A 14161-nucleotide genomic window follows, 5' to 3' on the forward strand; every position below is an offset into this window, starting at 1 on the left:
CATCAGGAACGGAGGTGCGCTCCAAACCGAGAGCTGTCATTGAACACTTCTGGTGGAAACCAGAGCATCGCCGATGTTCTTAGGCTCTTACAGAATGTCTACGGGGAGCTGGCATTGATCAAAGGAACGTGAGTCGTTGGACGAGGCGTCTGTTACCGTCGCGACAAGGTCGCGCAAACCCGTCCGACCTCCCGCTTGCCAACCGGCCGCACACAGCTGTGACTTCTGCAGAGTTGGATCGTGCGGACACACTCATTCGAGGTAATCTATCGATCGCAATGAAACATATCGCTGCTCGACTGGACATCTCTGTTGGTAGTGACGACCGCAGAACACCAAAACGTCAGGTGTGCAAGGCCCGTGTTACGACACGGAAACAGACGACAGCACTGGCGTGGCGTGGCAGAGAACTTTGAAAACGAGAAATTGGGAGCAAAATTCTGTATTACCGCTTTTTGAAATACCAATACTAGATGATAATTTTTCATTTATACTTTATGGGTAGGTCTGGTAGTCTAGTGGTAAAGTGTATTTATTTGTAAAATCCAATATTGCAATTTCGACTGTGTACATGTTATCAAGTGGAAATTATGTTCCTGACTACGACCATTTTGTGCCCATTGCAATCTTTGAATTGCAACGTAAATATGTTCCCCGTATTCTGCTTAATTTTTGCTCTCATCCCTAATATTGGGTGGGGTAAATGATTCCATATTTGTTTTTGTTTCGTATGAAACAGAAACTGGTTTCGCCACTTGGTATTCACGAGTCATGTCTGGTACTGATTACGTACGAATCCGTGTGTGAACTGCTCCAATTAAATACATTCCTTTCTTCGTAATCTCGCATTTAATGGAGCCCACCGAAATTTTCATTGACTTCTGCTAAAATGCACTGTTTGTAGTGACTGTTAGTAACGTGTGAAAACATGAGTACGCCCAATGGTCTCTAGTCTTGGTGACTGGATCATTCTTCCTTGCAAAGCGAAAAATGAGACAGTAGTTGTTATAACAGATGTAGTGGCGGAGGACATACGGTGCCGCCATATGTAGTTTTACTTATGAGCGAAACAGGCTTATGTTTGTTTGTTGTTATTTTATTTTATTGATCGTGACGCAGCCGCTGGCTAAAACGTTTTTCATTTTTAAAAGCTTATGATTTCTGGAGAAGGCTATATTATTATAGTTGAAACCATGGTAAATAATTAGTATAAACACAGTGCAACTGTGGGCTGTTTTTCATTCGAAACAATTTCGCAACGGTTGCTGGTGTTGCTGCCACGATGAAAATAATGAAAAAAAAGAACAAATTCAACCGACTCATTGACACTCTGAATTTTTCTTGTTACTTTCGTGACAAAAAAAAACAACAAAAAAAATTAGATGAAGAAAGTTTTGTTCAGGAAAACAATATCATTAGGTATTTAAGTAAGACGTAAAGGCATATCTGTTTCAGTTACAAAGTCCTTTGAAATACTGTAGTTTTGTATTCCTCTACATTTGGTAACCATTCTTTACTAAAGTGTGGATTGCAGATTATTGTCAAATAAAGATTTTCGAAAGAAGGATAAAAACAAATAAATGAATAAATAAAATAAACATAGGGGAAGGCACGGCATATTCTGCGGTTGCAAAGGAGGGCACAAGACAATAAAGGTTGGAAACCACTGGTTTACCACGTCTCATTGATTAGGAATCTCTAAGAGGTTGGACGCACTTTTATTTCTTGTTCGATTGTTATCTCCTGTTACTTTCACGCCAATGCATTGACGTCTTCGCACGACATAATAAGGTTACTTCACATTTAAACTAGTTTCTGAAAGTTCAGTACATTCACTTTCCACTGAGCTGTTATCTGTTGTGAGTTTGTGGCCTTCCTAGTGTTTATTACTGGGATATCACTTATCGACACAGCCCCATGGGCGTCGCAGTTGGCAACGGAATAGCAAGTTTCCGTCCAACGCTGACAGCGGTTGTGCAGGATCCGGCAGGCCCAATGGAGAACGCCCACTGGACCACGCCTCCAGCGGCTCTGGTGTACGAGCGCCCTCTCCACCGCAATATACACACATCAAAAAAAGTTTTGCATCTACCCGGTTCCCAGAATTCCTGAAGATAGACGTTGACAGTGGATATTGTGTCACAGACACAGTCCCTTTGGCGGTTCAGAGATGTCAATAAACCCGCCCAAAGATGTAAACAATCATGCATGAGCAGCGCCTATTAGGTGGAGGGTGTCCGACAGCCGATCAGTTCCAGTCATTCCACCAGTGAGGAGGTACACCGCTCATGTTGTCTGTAGTTCAACCATGCCTTCGATCGGGTCCGCATTGTTACTTTGTGCCAGGAAGGGCTCTCAACAAGAGAAGTGGCCAGGCGTCTCGGAGCGTACCCAAGCTATGTTGTTCGGACATGGAGGAGATACTGAGAGACAGGTACTGTCGATGACATGCCTCGCTCAGGCCGCCCAAGGGCTACTACTGCAGTGGATGACAGTTACCTACGGAGTATGCCTCGGAGTGACCCTGACAGCAAAGCCACCATGTTGAATAACGCTTTTCGTGCAGCCACAGGACGTCGTGCTATGACTCAACTGTGCGCAATAGGCAGCATGATGCGCAAATTCACTCCCGACGTCCACGACGAGGTCCACCTTTGCAACCACGACACGATGCAGCGCGGTACAGATGGGCCCAACAACATGCCGAATGGACCGCTGAGGATTGGAATCATGTTCTCTTCACCGATGAGTGTCGCATATGCCTTTAACCAGACAATCGTCGGAGACGTGTTTGGCGGGATCCGGGTCAGGCTGAACGCCTTAGCCACACTGTCCAGCGAGTGCAGCAATGTGGAGGTACCCTGCTGTTTTGGGGTGGCATTATGTGGAGCCGACGTACGCCGCTGGTGGTCATGGAAGGTTCCGTAACGACTGTTGATACGTGAATGCTATCCTCCGACCGATAGTGCAACCATATCGGCAGCATATTGGCGAGGCATTCGTCTTCATGGACGACACTTCGTGCCTCCATCGTGCACATCTTGTGAATGACTTCCTTCAGGATAACGTCATCGCTCGACTAGCGTGGCCAGCATGTTCTCCAGACATGAATCCTATCGAACATGCCTGGGATAGAGTGAAAAGGGCTGTTTATGGACGACGTCACCCACCAACCACTCTCAGCGATCTACTCCGAATCGCCGTTGAGGAGTGGGACAGTCTGGACCAATAGTGGCTTAATGAACTTGTGGATAGTATGCCACGACGAATACAGGCATGCATCAGTGCAAGAGGACGTGCTACTGGGTATTAGAGATACTGGTGTGTACAGCAATCTGGACCACCACCTCTTAATATCTCACTGTATGGTGGTACAACATGAAATGTGTGGTTGCCATGAGCAATAAAAAGGACGGAAATGATCTTTATGTTGATCTCTATTACAATTTTCTGTACAGGTTTCGGAACTCTCGGTGATGCATTTTTTATTTGAGTATAACAGCCAGCGGCGACAACTGAACGCACTCTCACTTGGAGACTCTTCCTTGTGACATTGAGAGCTGGGCTCTGTTTCTTGCTGCAGTAGTTGTAAAGAGTCTTCATTTGCTTGGGGAAATACATGGTAAGTAAATCTTCTATTGCTATGTTAACCTGTTTGCTAATCGTTTATGCTCCTTTCAGGCTTTCCTTTGCACAACGACAGTTGCCGCACGACTCTATAGCCCATATCTTCTTACCGTTGTACACCACAATTATCTACCTTTTCCTGGCGGAATCACCTGCTATAGGGCTGCACTTCATTGCCGCCATTGTCCGAGGACAGGAGACGTGCCGATATAACTTCTTTAATCTGTTTACAGGCCGCAGTTCGTAGTGTAGAGGTTAGCTTCATGTTAGTGAGGTCTGGAGTTCGATTTCCAGCCAAGTTGGAGATTTTCTTCGCTCGGTATCATTTCGTTTCACCTTCGTCACAGAGACGTGCGAGATGTTGAAGCGGCGTCAAATAGACTTGCATCAGGCTGCCGAACAACCCAGACGGAATCTCCTGGCCAACAACGGCATATGATCAGCCCATTTCGTCTATTGACAGGGGAGTGTAACATCTAGAAAAACTAAATAAGTTTTATTCATTTCACCTGGACGTTATCAGTACTTTCACTGCATGCTGCAACTCCGTAAAACCTATCAGTACATACAGTGTGTTAGGGGTGTAAGTGCAGATATTTACTTCATCGAAGACTAGTAATTGTAGCCATTAGAAGTAGTATGTTCTTGCGTTCGTTAATACCTCCAAGTACGCGTTTCAAGAGCAAGCCATTAACGTTTATTTTCCCTTAGACTGCAAGTCAGTTACTGTAATGCGGAGACCTCGACGCAGAATGGTAAGTCTGTACTTAGAGGCATAGTCTACTCGGTGTCGCAGTTACAACTATGCAGCATGAATCAAGTAGTTAATTATCTGATGTGTCTGCGGAAAGACTGTTAGACACAGCGAAACAATAACACTCACACTAAAATGGGTACATATTAAGATATCCATGATCACTGTATCTGTACCTATACCCGTAACACCCTGTATGTTAGCGACATTTTTCTTTTCTAGATGTGTTTTTTTTCTGAAATGAGCGTTATTTGTTGTTGTTGTGGTCTTCAGTCCTGAGACTGGTTTGATGCAGTTCTCCATGCTACTCTATCCTGTGCAAGCTTCTCCCAGTACCTACTGCAACCTACATCCTTCTGAATCTGCTTAATGTATTGATCTCTTGGTCTCCCTCTACGATTTTTACCCTCCACGCTGCCCTCCAATGCTAAATTTGTGATCCCTCGATGCCTCAGAACATGTCCTACCAACCGATCCCTTCTTCTAGTCAAGTTGTGCCACAAACTTCTCTTCTCCCCAATCCTATTCAATACCTCCTCATTAGTTACGTGATCTACCCACCTTATCTTCAGCATTCTTCTGTAGCACCGCATTTCGAAAGCTTCTATTCTCTTCTTGTCCAAACTAGTTATCGTCCATGTCTCACTTCCATACATGGCTACACTTCATACAAATACTTTCAGAAACGACTTCCTGACACCTAAATCTATATTCGATGTTAACAAATTTCTCTTCTTGAGAAACGCTTTCCTTGCCATTGCCAGTCTACATTTTATATCCTCTCTACTTCGACCATCATCGGTTATTTTACTCCCTAAATAGCAAAACTCCTTTACTACTTTAAGTGTCTCATTTCCTAATCCAATTCCCTCAGCATCACCCGACTTAATTCGACAACATTCCATTACCCTTGTTTTGCTTTTGTTGATGTTCATCTTATATCCTCCTTTCAAGACACTGTCCATTCCGTTCAACTGCTCTTCCAAGTCCTTTGCTGTCTCTGACAGAATTACAATGTCATCGGCGAACCTCAAAGTTTTTACTTCTTCTCCATGAATTTTAATACCTACTCCGACTTTTTCTTTTGTTTCCTTTACTGCTTGCTCAATATACAGATTGAATAACATCGGGGAGAGGCTACAACCCTGTCTCACTCCTTTCCCAACCACTGCTTCCCTTTCATGCCCCTCGACTCTTATAACTGCCATCTGGTTTCTGTACAAGCGTTATTATCTCAGAAAATATTTTTGAGTAATATTCGTTATGCTACGAAGTAGCGTTAGAAGAGGCAGACTTGAGCGGCAACAGTGGTGTGGAGCATTATGAAGATAGTTACCGTTACTATCACGAAAACGCACATTCCAAGATGACCCAAGCGACATAGCCCCCACCCCCTCTCCTCCCATAGGCGTCTCACGCTCATTCGGAGCCTTAGCCCTTCCTTTCGTCAATGGAACAAAAAAAAAAAAAGAGAGGGAGTATTAAAATGATACACACTTCGCGTAAAGAAGAAGTGGAGCCCTTCCACACCCGCATAGTGACCAACACAAAAAGTACTACCGTCACCACTGCGAAAATGATTCACATTCGATTAGAGGAGTCACAGGATGCGGGTCTTTGATGAGCGTACGTCTGGGTGCGATAACTCACTAAAGCGGCGCCATCGAGGAGATGACAGACCTAAAATGACTGATGGGTATCGGCTTTAAGGATGGAGCGGAAAAATGTGCTACGAAAAGCGCCATGGGGAAAAAAAACGAAACTCTGCGGTACTCTGGGCCTGTAGTAGGGCTACTGGCGGATTTGTGTCAATAGCGACAGCTCATGCTTGGATGTTAGAAAAATGTTAATGGAGAGGTGTTACCGTTGTAGCTGGTCTCCGGCGATGTCTGCTTGGCCAGCTGCAGCGTCAGCGTACCTGTAACATACCAAGTCATCATCTGAGAGGTCGGTTTGACTATAACATCAGCTGCTCGTTGTGTACATCTACATGGTTATTCTGCAATTCACGCTTAAGTGCTTGGCAGAGGGTTCATCGAACCATTTTCGTACTGAAATGAAATATCGTGTGGCTAAGGCCCCCCGTCGGGTAGACCGTTCGCCTGGTGCAGGTCTTTCGATTTGACGTCACTTCGGCGACCTGCACGTCGATGGGGATGAAATGATAATGATTAGGACAGCACAACACCCAGTCCCTGAGCGGAGAAAATCTCCGATCCAGCCGGGAATCGGACCCGGGACCTTAGTATTGACATTCCGTCACGCTGACCACTCAGCTACCGGGGCCGGACATTTTCATACTACTACTCTACCGTTTCACTCTCGAATGGCGTGTGGGAAAAACGAACACCTAAATCTTTCCGTTCGAGCTCTGATTTCTCTTATTTTATTATGATGATCATTTCTCCCTACGTAGATGGGTGTCAACAAAATGTTTTCGCATTCGGAAGAGAAAGTTAGCGATTGAAATTTCGTAAATGGATCTCGCCGTAAAGAAAACCACCTTTGTTCCGGTGACTGCCACTGTAACTCGCGTATCATATCAGTGACACCCTCACCCCTATTGTGCGGTAACACGAAACCAGCTGCCGTTCTTTGCACTTTTTCGGTGTCCTCCGTCAATCCTACCTGGTAAGGATCCCATACCGCGCAGCAATATTCCAGCAGAGGACGGACAAGTGTAACGTAGGCTGTCTCTTTGGTGGGTTTGTCGCATCTTCTAAGTGTTCTGCCAACAACGCGTAGTATAGGATCGTGAGGGGTTTGTTTATGTCTTGTGTGCTCGGCTTCCCTGTTTGTGTCTACTAGTTGGCTGTATGAGTGCAACTGGCGGCGCCAGTCGAATTTGCTGTAACACAGGGATGCATCGACATTGTGTTATACACCGACATTGTCTTCTTTGAGTGCTTCATTTATGTCTTCGCTAGGCGGTTGATATTTCCCTAAGGAAAAATGTTTTTGAGCACTTATGCTTCCAATCTGTGGTTGTGATTGTAGTTCCCCAGATTAAGGAAGAAATAGTTCGTCTCGAGTTCTTCTAGCGTCGTATGGCAGTTTTTTTAAATACCTCCACTAGAGTATCGAGGCGGAATTCATTACGTTAGTCCGCAGCAAGTGTGTACCTTGGAGCGTTGCGTATGATCCGTAATACGTTGTTCTGTATGACCTGCAAACGGCGCACAGGTGTTGGAGATGCCTAACCGCAGACTGTAACTGCATATGTCATCAGAGGTCCGATAAGTGTCATGTACTTGGCCCTCGACACCCGCCTATTCAGTGCGATTGGCCTGTTAAGCATAATGTTCAATTGCCTGAGGCTCGCGTGCGCTTTGTTGGCGATATGTTGTAAGTGGCCTCTACACGAGTGTTTCTGATCCGTCCGTCCGTCCGCGTGTGTGTGTGTGTGTGTGTGTGTGTGTGTGTGTGTGTGTGTGTGTGTGAGAGAGAGAGAGAGAGACAGAGAGAGAGAGTTTATTTGCCTACAGTGCCTGTGGCTGTGCAATTGCTTCCGTCTGCGTGTAAACAAAACTGCCTCGCATTTGTCGACGTTAACCTTGATATACCACTTCTCAAACCAAGGATAGACAATTCAAAAGAGTACTGTCGGTATTCGTGAGTTTGATTGTTTCTAATCTTGTGCTTAAGATGGCAATGTCATTTGCGTACATGGCAACCGTCCTGTTACTTGTTGATGGAATATCATTAATGTAGAGCTTAAACAAGAAGGGCCCAGAATACTGTCTTGGGGTATTCCAGCTAGAATACCATTGTCGTATTGATTGTTTGCCTTCAATGTGAGTGTCGAATCTTCTGTTTGTGGGATACGAATGTATGAGACGGGGAAAGGAGCGTAGCTGAGTTTGTAGATGAGGTCGTTACGCCAGAGACGATCGAAGGCTTCTTCGATAGTTAGGAATGCAGCCCTCGTTGCTATGCTGGCGTTGTAGCCGTCTGTTGTGTGTTCTATTAGGCGGAGGGGTTCTTGCGTTGTAGAGGCATGATTCCTGACGTCGAATTGGTCCAGTCTCAGGGTGTCGTTGTTGATGCAGCACATAGGTAACTTGAAAAGTATTGATGTAGATGTAGAGTAAGTCTAAAGACCGATGACTTAAAATTATTTCTTTGGTATGCCAGAGTAATGATTAGTGCTTCAAATACTAGCGCTTTGGACGTAACCTGCTGTACCTTCTGCGAAGTCTCTAATCCATAATTGAGACTTGTTCTAACTCTGCTCTCTCCATTCATTCATGCTGATGGAAAACACGCCAGTGGTGGTGCATTACATACCCTCTGACTGAAAACCTGACGTCACACATGGCGTTTCGTGGAGCGTCCGGATATATTCACCTCAAAAATGCATTGTCGTAAGCGGCCTCGCTTAGGAAATTACCTCATCTATGCTAGATAATCCCCGCCCCAACTTCATATTTCGAAACGGGCCAACTCCCAAACAGTAGTTTGGCCGAGCTAGCTAGCGGCCGCACGGTAACCAACGTGAGGGTATCAGACACGTGAACAAGTGCTCCCTGAGAGGACATTCCGTACGTTTAGCCGCTTTGATTTATTTAGTCTTTTATTGTTGCTTCTAAAAGCTACATTTCGTGGGTGACCTTTTAGCGAACATTATCTGATGATGATGCTAAGACTGTAGGCCAAACCCAGAATGTCACTGGAAATGAAATTTCCAGATCTTGCCTTATGAATGTCATGTAAATAGTGTAGAACTGCAGCATTTATATATTGGTTACTCTAGTTGCGGAGTTTTCATCTTCAATAGCTAGGGATGGTTCCAATCCTCGATACTATTGTTAAAAACTAACGTTATGTTGGTTCACTTTTATTTTACGGATTATCTTCTATATCCCACACAACGTAATTTATTTTACTAAATAAAACTTCCGAACTTGACTATCATGAAATAAGAATGCAAAATAGGTGATTAGCAACATGAAATAATTATTCAGTTGTTTCTCGTTTTTTAAGGGGACAGTATGTCACAAATATGTTCGCCAAGGTACCACCGCCAAACATACTGTACGTCTTTCAAACGGTAAAGCGATTGCATGGGACACTGGGTAATAAGCAGTTTCCTTTGTGGCCAGAAACAAGTGCCTGCGGTTTGCTACCCACACTGATCACCGGATCTGACTTCTATGTAACTTTTTCCTGTTTCCTAGAACGACAAGGGAGCTGAAAAGCAAGTTAGTTTAGGTCGCAGAAAATATGAAACAGTCTCTGAGAATACTACGTGGAATAATTTCAAAAAATGCTCAAATGTGTGTGAAATCTTATGGGACTTAACTGCTAAGGTCATCACTCCCTAAGCTTACACACTACTTAACCTAAATTATCCTAAGGACAAACACACACACCCATGCCCCAGGGAGGACTCGAACCTCCGCCGGGACCAGCCGCACAGTCCATGACTGCAGCGCCTGAGACCGCTCGGCAATCCCGTGCGGCTGGAATAATTTCCTTAACAGTCCCTATCAATGGGCGAAACTTTATAACAAATTCAGGTCTAATATTTTCAAGGTGATACAACTGCATTGTTATGTTTAACGTAAAACGGTTCAGTTGGCTACCCGAAAGAACACCTTTACTAAACTCTCTCCATCCACCTTGTATGTATTCCTAATACATCATACGAAAGAGGATGGTGTTATAAACTGCAAAGATCAAAGTTTCGTTCCCTTCAGTGTACAGAGAAGACTACCGCCTGAAAATCACCACTCTTGTTGTTTGAGAAGCGATAAGGAGTACGTGGTCTGAGGTTTGGTGCTGTACGTGCTTTGCTGTACGTGCTTCGTGGTCAAACTGATAGTATTTCCTGGGATACTGCAGTTTTGAGTAAGAGATGGCTGTATAATTTTTCAGAATGGAAACCTGACAAGAGTGTTTTGCCTAGAAGGCAAAGGGGGGGGGGGGGGGTTGGGGGGAGTAGGGAACTGTTACCTGACTACGCCATTCGTCTATAGATTTCCTTTTACGTGGTAATGAGAATAATGTCGCGAACGTCGACCATGTTGACCTTATAGAGGAATAGATTGTTAATAAACTGGTCAAGTTTTAATAAATTCAACATGAAGCTCAAATAATTATTTCGAACCTACTTCCCCCTAACGTAAACTAACCAGCTCAATGCGCTTGAAACGGGGATGCAAAATAATTTCTTGGAACATACTCGTGTTGGGCAACCAAAAATTTTCTTTTACGCGTTGTCAACCGTCTCTGAGCAAAGTCTCAATCATAATAAATTATTAGGTCGTTAGCAAACGTGCCTCTTTCTACGGTGTACACCGCAGGAACACATTTCCAGTGAGCCTGTGGACACGAAGCTTTTCCACTGCCCCCCATCTCCATCTATTTTTTATCGCTGCTATAGTTGCGATTCTGGGGATCATTTCGGTAAGAGGATGAAGCATATTCGATATGAGAAGTAGACGGTGTAATTATTAAAAAAATCCAGCGCTTTCGACAAACGGAGTCTGTAAAGACACGAAGGCTATTCTAGGGTTTTTGTCAAAGTTGGTGCTGATTCACTGACGTCATTCCTGGAAAAATATGTGACAGCAACAAGGTGTGACAGCAACAAGGTGTGACAGCAACAAGGTGCGACAGCAACATCCAATTTAACTTATTTTTGCAAGGTTCAACTACACTACTGGCCATTAAAATTCCTACACCACGAAGATGACGTGCTACAGACGCGAAATTTAACCGACAGGAAGAAGATGCTGTGATATGCAAATGAGTATCTCTTCAGAGCATCCACACAAGGTTGGCGTCGGTGGCGATACCTACAACGTGCTGACATGAGGAAAGTTTCCAACCGATTTCTCACACACAAACAACAGTTGACCGGCGTTGCCTGGTGAAACGTCGTTGTGATGCCTCGTGTAAGGAGCAGAAATGCGTACAATCACGTTTCCCACTTTGATAAAGGTCGGATTGTAGCCTATCGCGATTGCGGTTTATCGAATCGCGACATTGCTGCTGGCGTTGGTCGAGATCCAATGACTGTTAGCAGAATGTGGAATCGGTGGGTTCAGAAGGGTAATACGGAACGCCGTGTTGGATCCCAACGGCCTCGTATCACTAGCAGTCGAGATGACAGGCATCTTATCCGCATGGCTGTAACGGATCGTGCCGCCACGTCTCGATCCCTGAGTCAGCAGTTGGGGACGTTTGCAAGACAACAACCATCTGCAAGAACAGTTCGACGACGTTTGCAGCAGCATGGACTATCAGCTCAGAGACCATTGCTGCAGTTACCCATTACGCTGCATCACAGACAGGAGCGCCTGCAATGGTGTACTCAACGACGAACCTGGGTGCACGAATGGCAAAAAGTCATTATTTCGGATGAATCCAGGTTCTGTTTACAGCATCATGATGGTCGCATCCGTGTTTGGCGACATCGCGGTGAACGCACATTGGAAGCGCGTATTCGTCATCGCCATACTGGCGTATCACCCGGCGTGATCGTATGGGGTGCCATTGGTTACACGTCTCGGTCACCTCTTGTTCTCATTGACGGCAGTTTGAACAGTGGACGTTACATTTCAGATGTGTTACGACCCGTGGGTTTACCCCTCATTCGATCCCTGCGAAACCCTACATTTCAGCAGGATAATGAACGACCGCATGTTGCAGGTTCTGTACGGGCTTTTCTGGATACAGAAAATGTCCGACTGCTGCCCTGGCCATCACATTGTCCAGATCTCTCACCAATTGAAAACATCTGGTCAATGGTGGCCGAGCAACTGGCTCGCCACAATACACCAGTCACCACTCTTGATGAACTGTGGTATCGTGTTGAAGCTGCATGGGCAGCTGTACCTGTACACGCCATTCAAGCTCGGTTTGACTCAATGCCCAGGCGTATCAAGGCCGTTATTATGGCCAGAGGTGGTTGTTCTGGGTACTAATTTCGCAGGTTCTATGCATCCAAACTGCGTGAAAATGTAAACACATGTCAGTTATAGTATAATATATTTGTCCAATGAGTACCCGTTTATCATCTGCATTTCTTCTTGGTGTAGCAATTTTAATGGCCAGTAGTGTATTTTGTTCCGCTTTGCATTCAGTATGCCGGCCAGGTGTTTGGAGTTGGTGTATTTCAATGTACACTTTTGAACAATTTCATAGAGACTAAGAAAAATCTGTAAATCCATCTCCTACGATTACGATGTTTCGCCGGTTTCAGGAATATGAAGGTCTACGACTGTTCGGGCACCCATCAACTGCCATTATCGAAGAAAACGCGTCCCAAGTTCAGAGAATGTTTGAGGAGGATATTCTATCAACGAACTTAGCCTATTAAATGAAATTCTTTCTCAGATGTTATGAGACTGTATACTTTCTTTGTCAGCAACCCTACACAGACATGACAGTGTCACTCAATTTGGACTATAGTGAGACGGTTGTGGAAACTTTCAAGGGACGCTGATGGCTCTAGTGGTGCTGCCGGGTTGCCCTCAGCGCTGACCAGGAGATCAGAGGGTTTCCCGTGGGTTGATTAGTTTTCAAACTGGAATAATTTATCTGTTTGCATTTGCCAAATAATTTACGCGACGTATATACGTAATACGAGATGTGGTTTCTTTGTAGCTCCTCTCTTCAGTATCTAACGGATCAGCAACAGAAATTAACACGAGGATAGGAGTCGAGTACGGTGAGTGGCAAGTTAAATTTTTTTTTTCAGGTTTACTTTTACACAACAATTTTAGATCGTCTGTGTACAGTTAGGAGGGTTATTAGCAACGTTCCGCCGCACAACGTATACGGGGAACACGCACAGTGTCAACAACATTTTGAAACTGAGTGTACCACCGGTCTCTCAACGATCACCCGATGTCTTTGTCGACAAACAGCTGTACGTTTCCTGACCCGCGGTAACGGTATGTCATAAGCGTTATATCGGGTGGTTACAATTAAAGTGCAGCTACTCACTGAGGTGTAGCTTGGGCTGTAATTATTGTATGGCAGCGAAACTTAGTAGATATTCTAATGCCTCAATGCGAACCGATTTACGCCGGAAATTATTAGTTCCAATTTTGGCCAACAGGTCCAAATCCGCAGCACCTGAAACGCCGACGAGATGCTGTACAGCGCCAATTTGCATCTGGTGACTAAAATTGGAACTAACTTTTTCCAGCGTAAATCGATTCTGTATGAGCGCAGTAGCAACTCTTCCAAGTTTCAATGTCATACGATGATTGTAGCCCCACACTGGACCTCCTTGGGTAGCTGCACTTTAATTATAGTCGTCTGTTGTATGACTACAATTAATAACGAAATGGACGAATAATGAATATTTTGTAACAGGTTGGTGGCTCTACAGAACCGAGTACGACCATTCCAAATTTAGTCGTCACATGTGTACCTCTAGAAACAACAGATGCTTCACAGCAAGACGCATTAATGTTCAGTGCTCTGTTCGTTTTCGTTATCAACTGAAAGTAAAATATTTAAAGAAGTGAAGGGGTTGAAAGAGCTGGAGTCAACAGATTCGAATCGAACCGCAGGGGGATCAGTCTTGCGTGCAAGCATTGCGGAAAATGCAGTGCATATATTATTGTTCAAAGTTATGGCCTGTTACTACGGGAATGATGTGACGCATTTTGAATAATATTGTTCATCATTATGCGCTACTCTCTAAAACATCATAATTAGGTGTGAGGAATACTACAGAAACGCGGGATGAATTATGTGCCAGTCCTGGGAAAATGCCAAAAACCAAGAGTAACGAAGAAAATTTCAGGAGAAATCTGAAGA

The 14161-nt window shown here is 44.6% G+C and overlaps 1 protein-coding gene across 3 annotated transcripts in view; it reads right to left on the reverse strand.

The window, feature by feature from the left end:
• LOC126188238 (UDP-glycosyltransferase UGT5-like) overlaps window positions 1-14161 on the reverse strand; it is a 328602-nt gene that overhangs the window by 199864 nt on the left and 114577 nt on the right. Inside the window, exon 2 of one of the 3 annotated variants that reach the window (XM_049929797.1) lies at window positions 6246-6299. The exons of the other annotated variants lie outside the window; for them this stretch is intronic. The gene's annotated coding sequence lies outside the window, so the exon portion shown is untranslated. The remainder of the gene's footprint in view (window positions 1-6245; window positions 6300-14161) is intronic. 3 annotated transcript variants of the gene reach the window in all.

Source organism: Schistocerca cancellata, chromosome 5 (genome assembly GCF_023864275.1).
Source record: "Schistocerca cancellata isolate TAMUIC-IGC-003103 chromosome 5, iqSchCanc2.1, whole genome shotgun sequence".
Classification (NCBI taxonomy): Eukaryota; Metazoa; Arthropoda; class Insecta; order Orthoptera; family Acrididae; genus Schistocerca; species Schistocerca cancellata.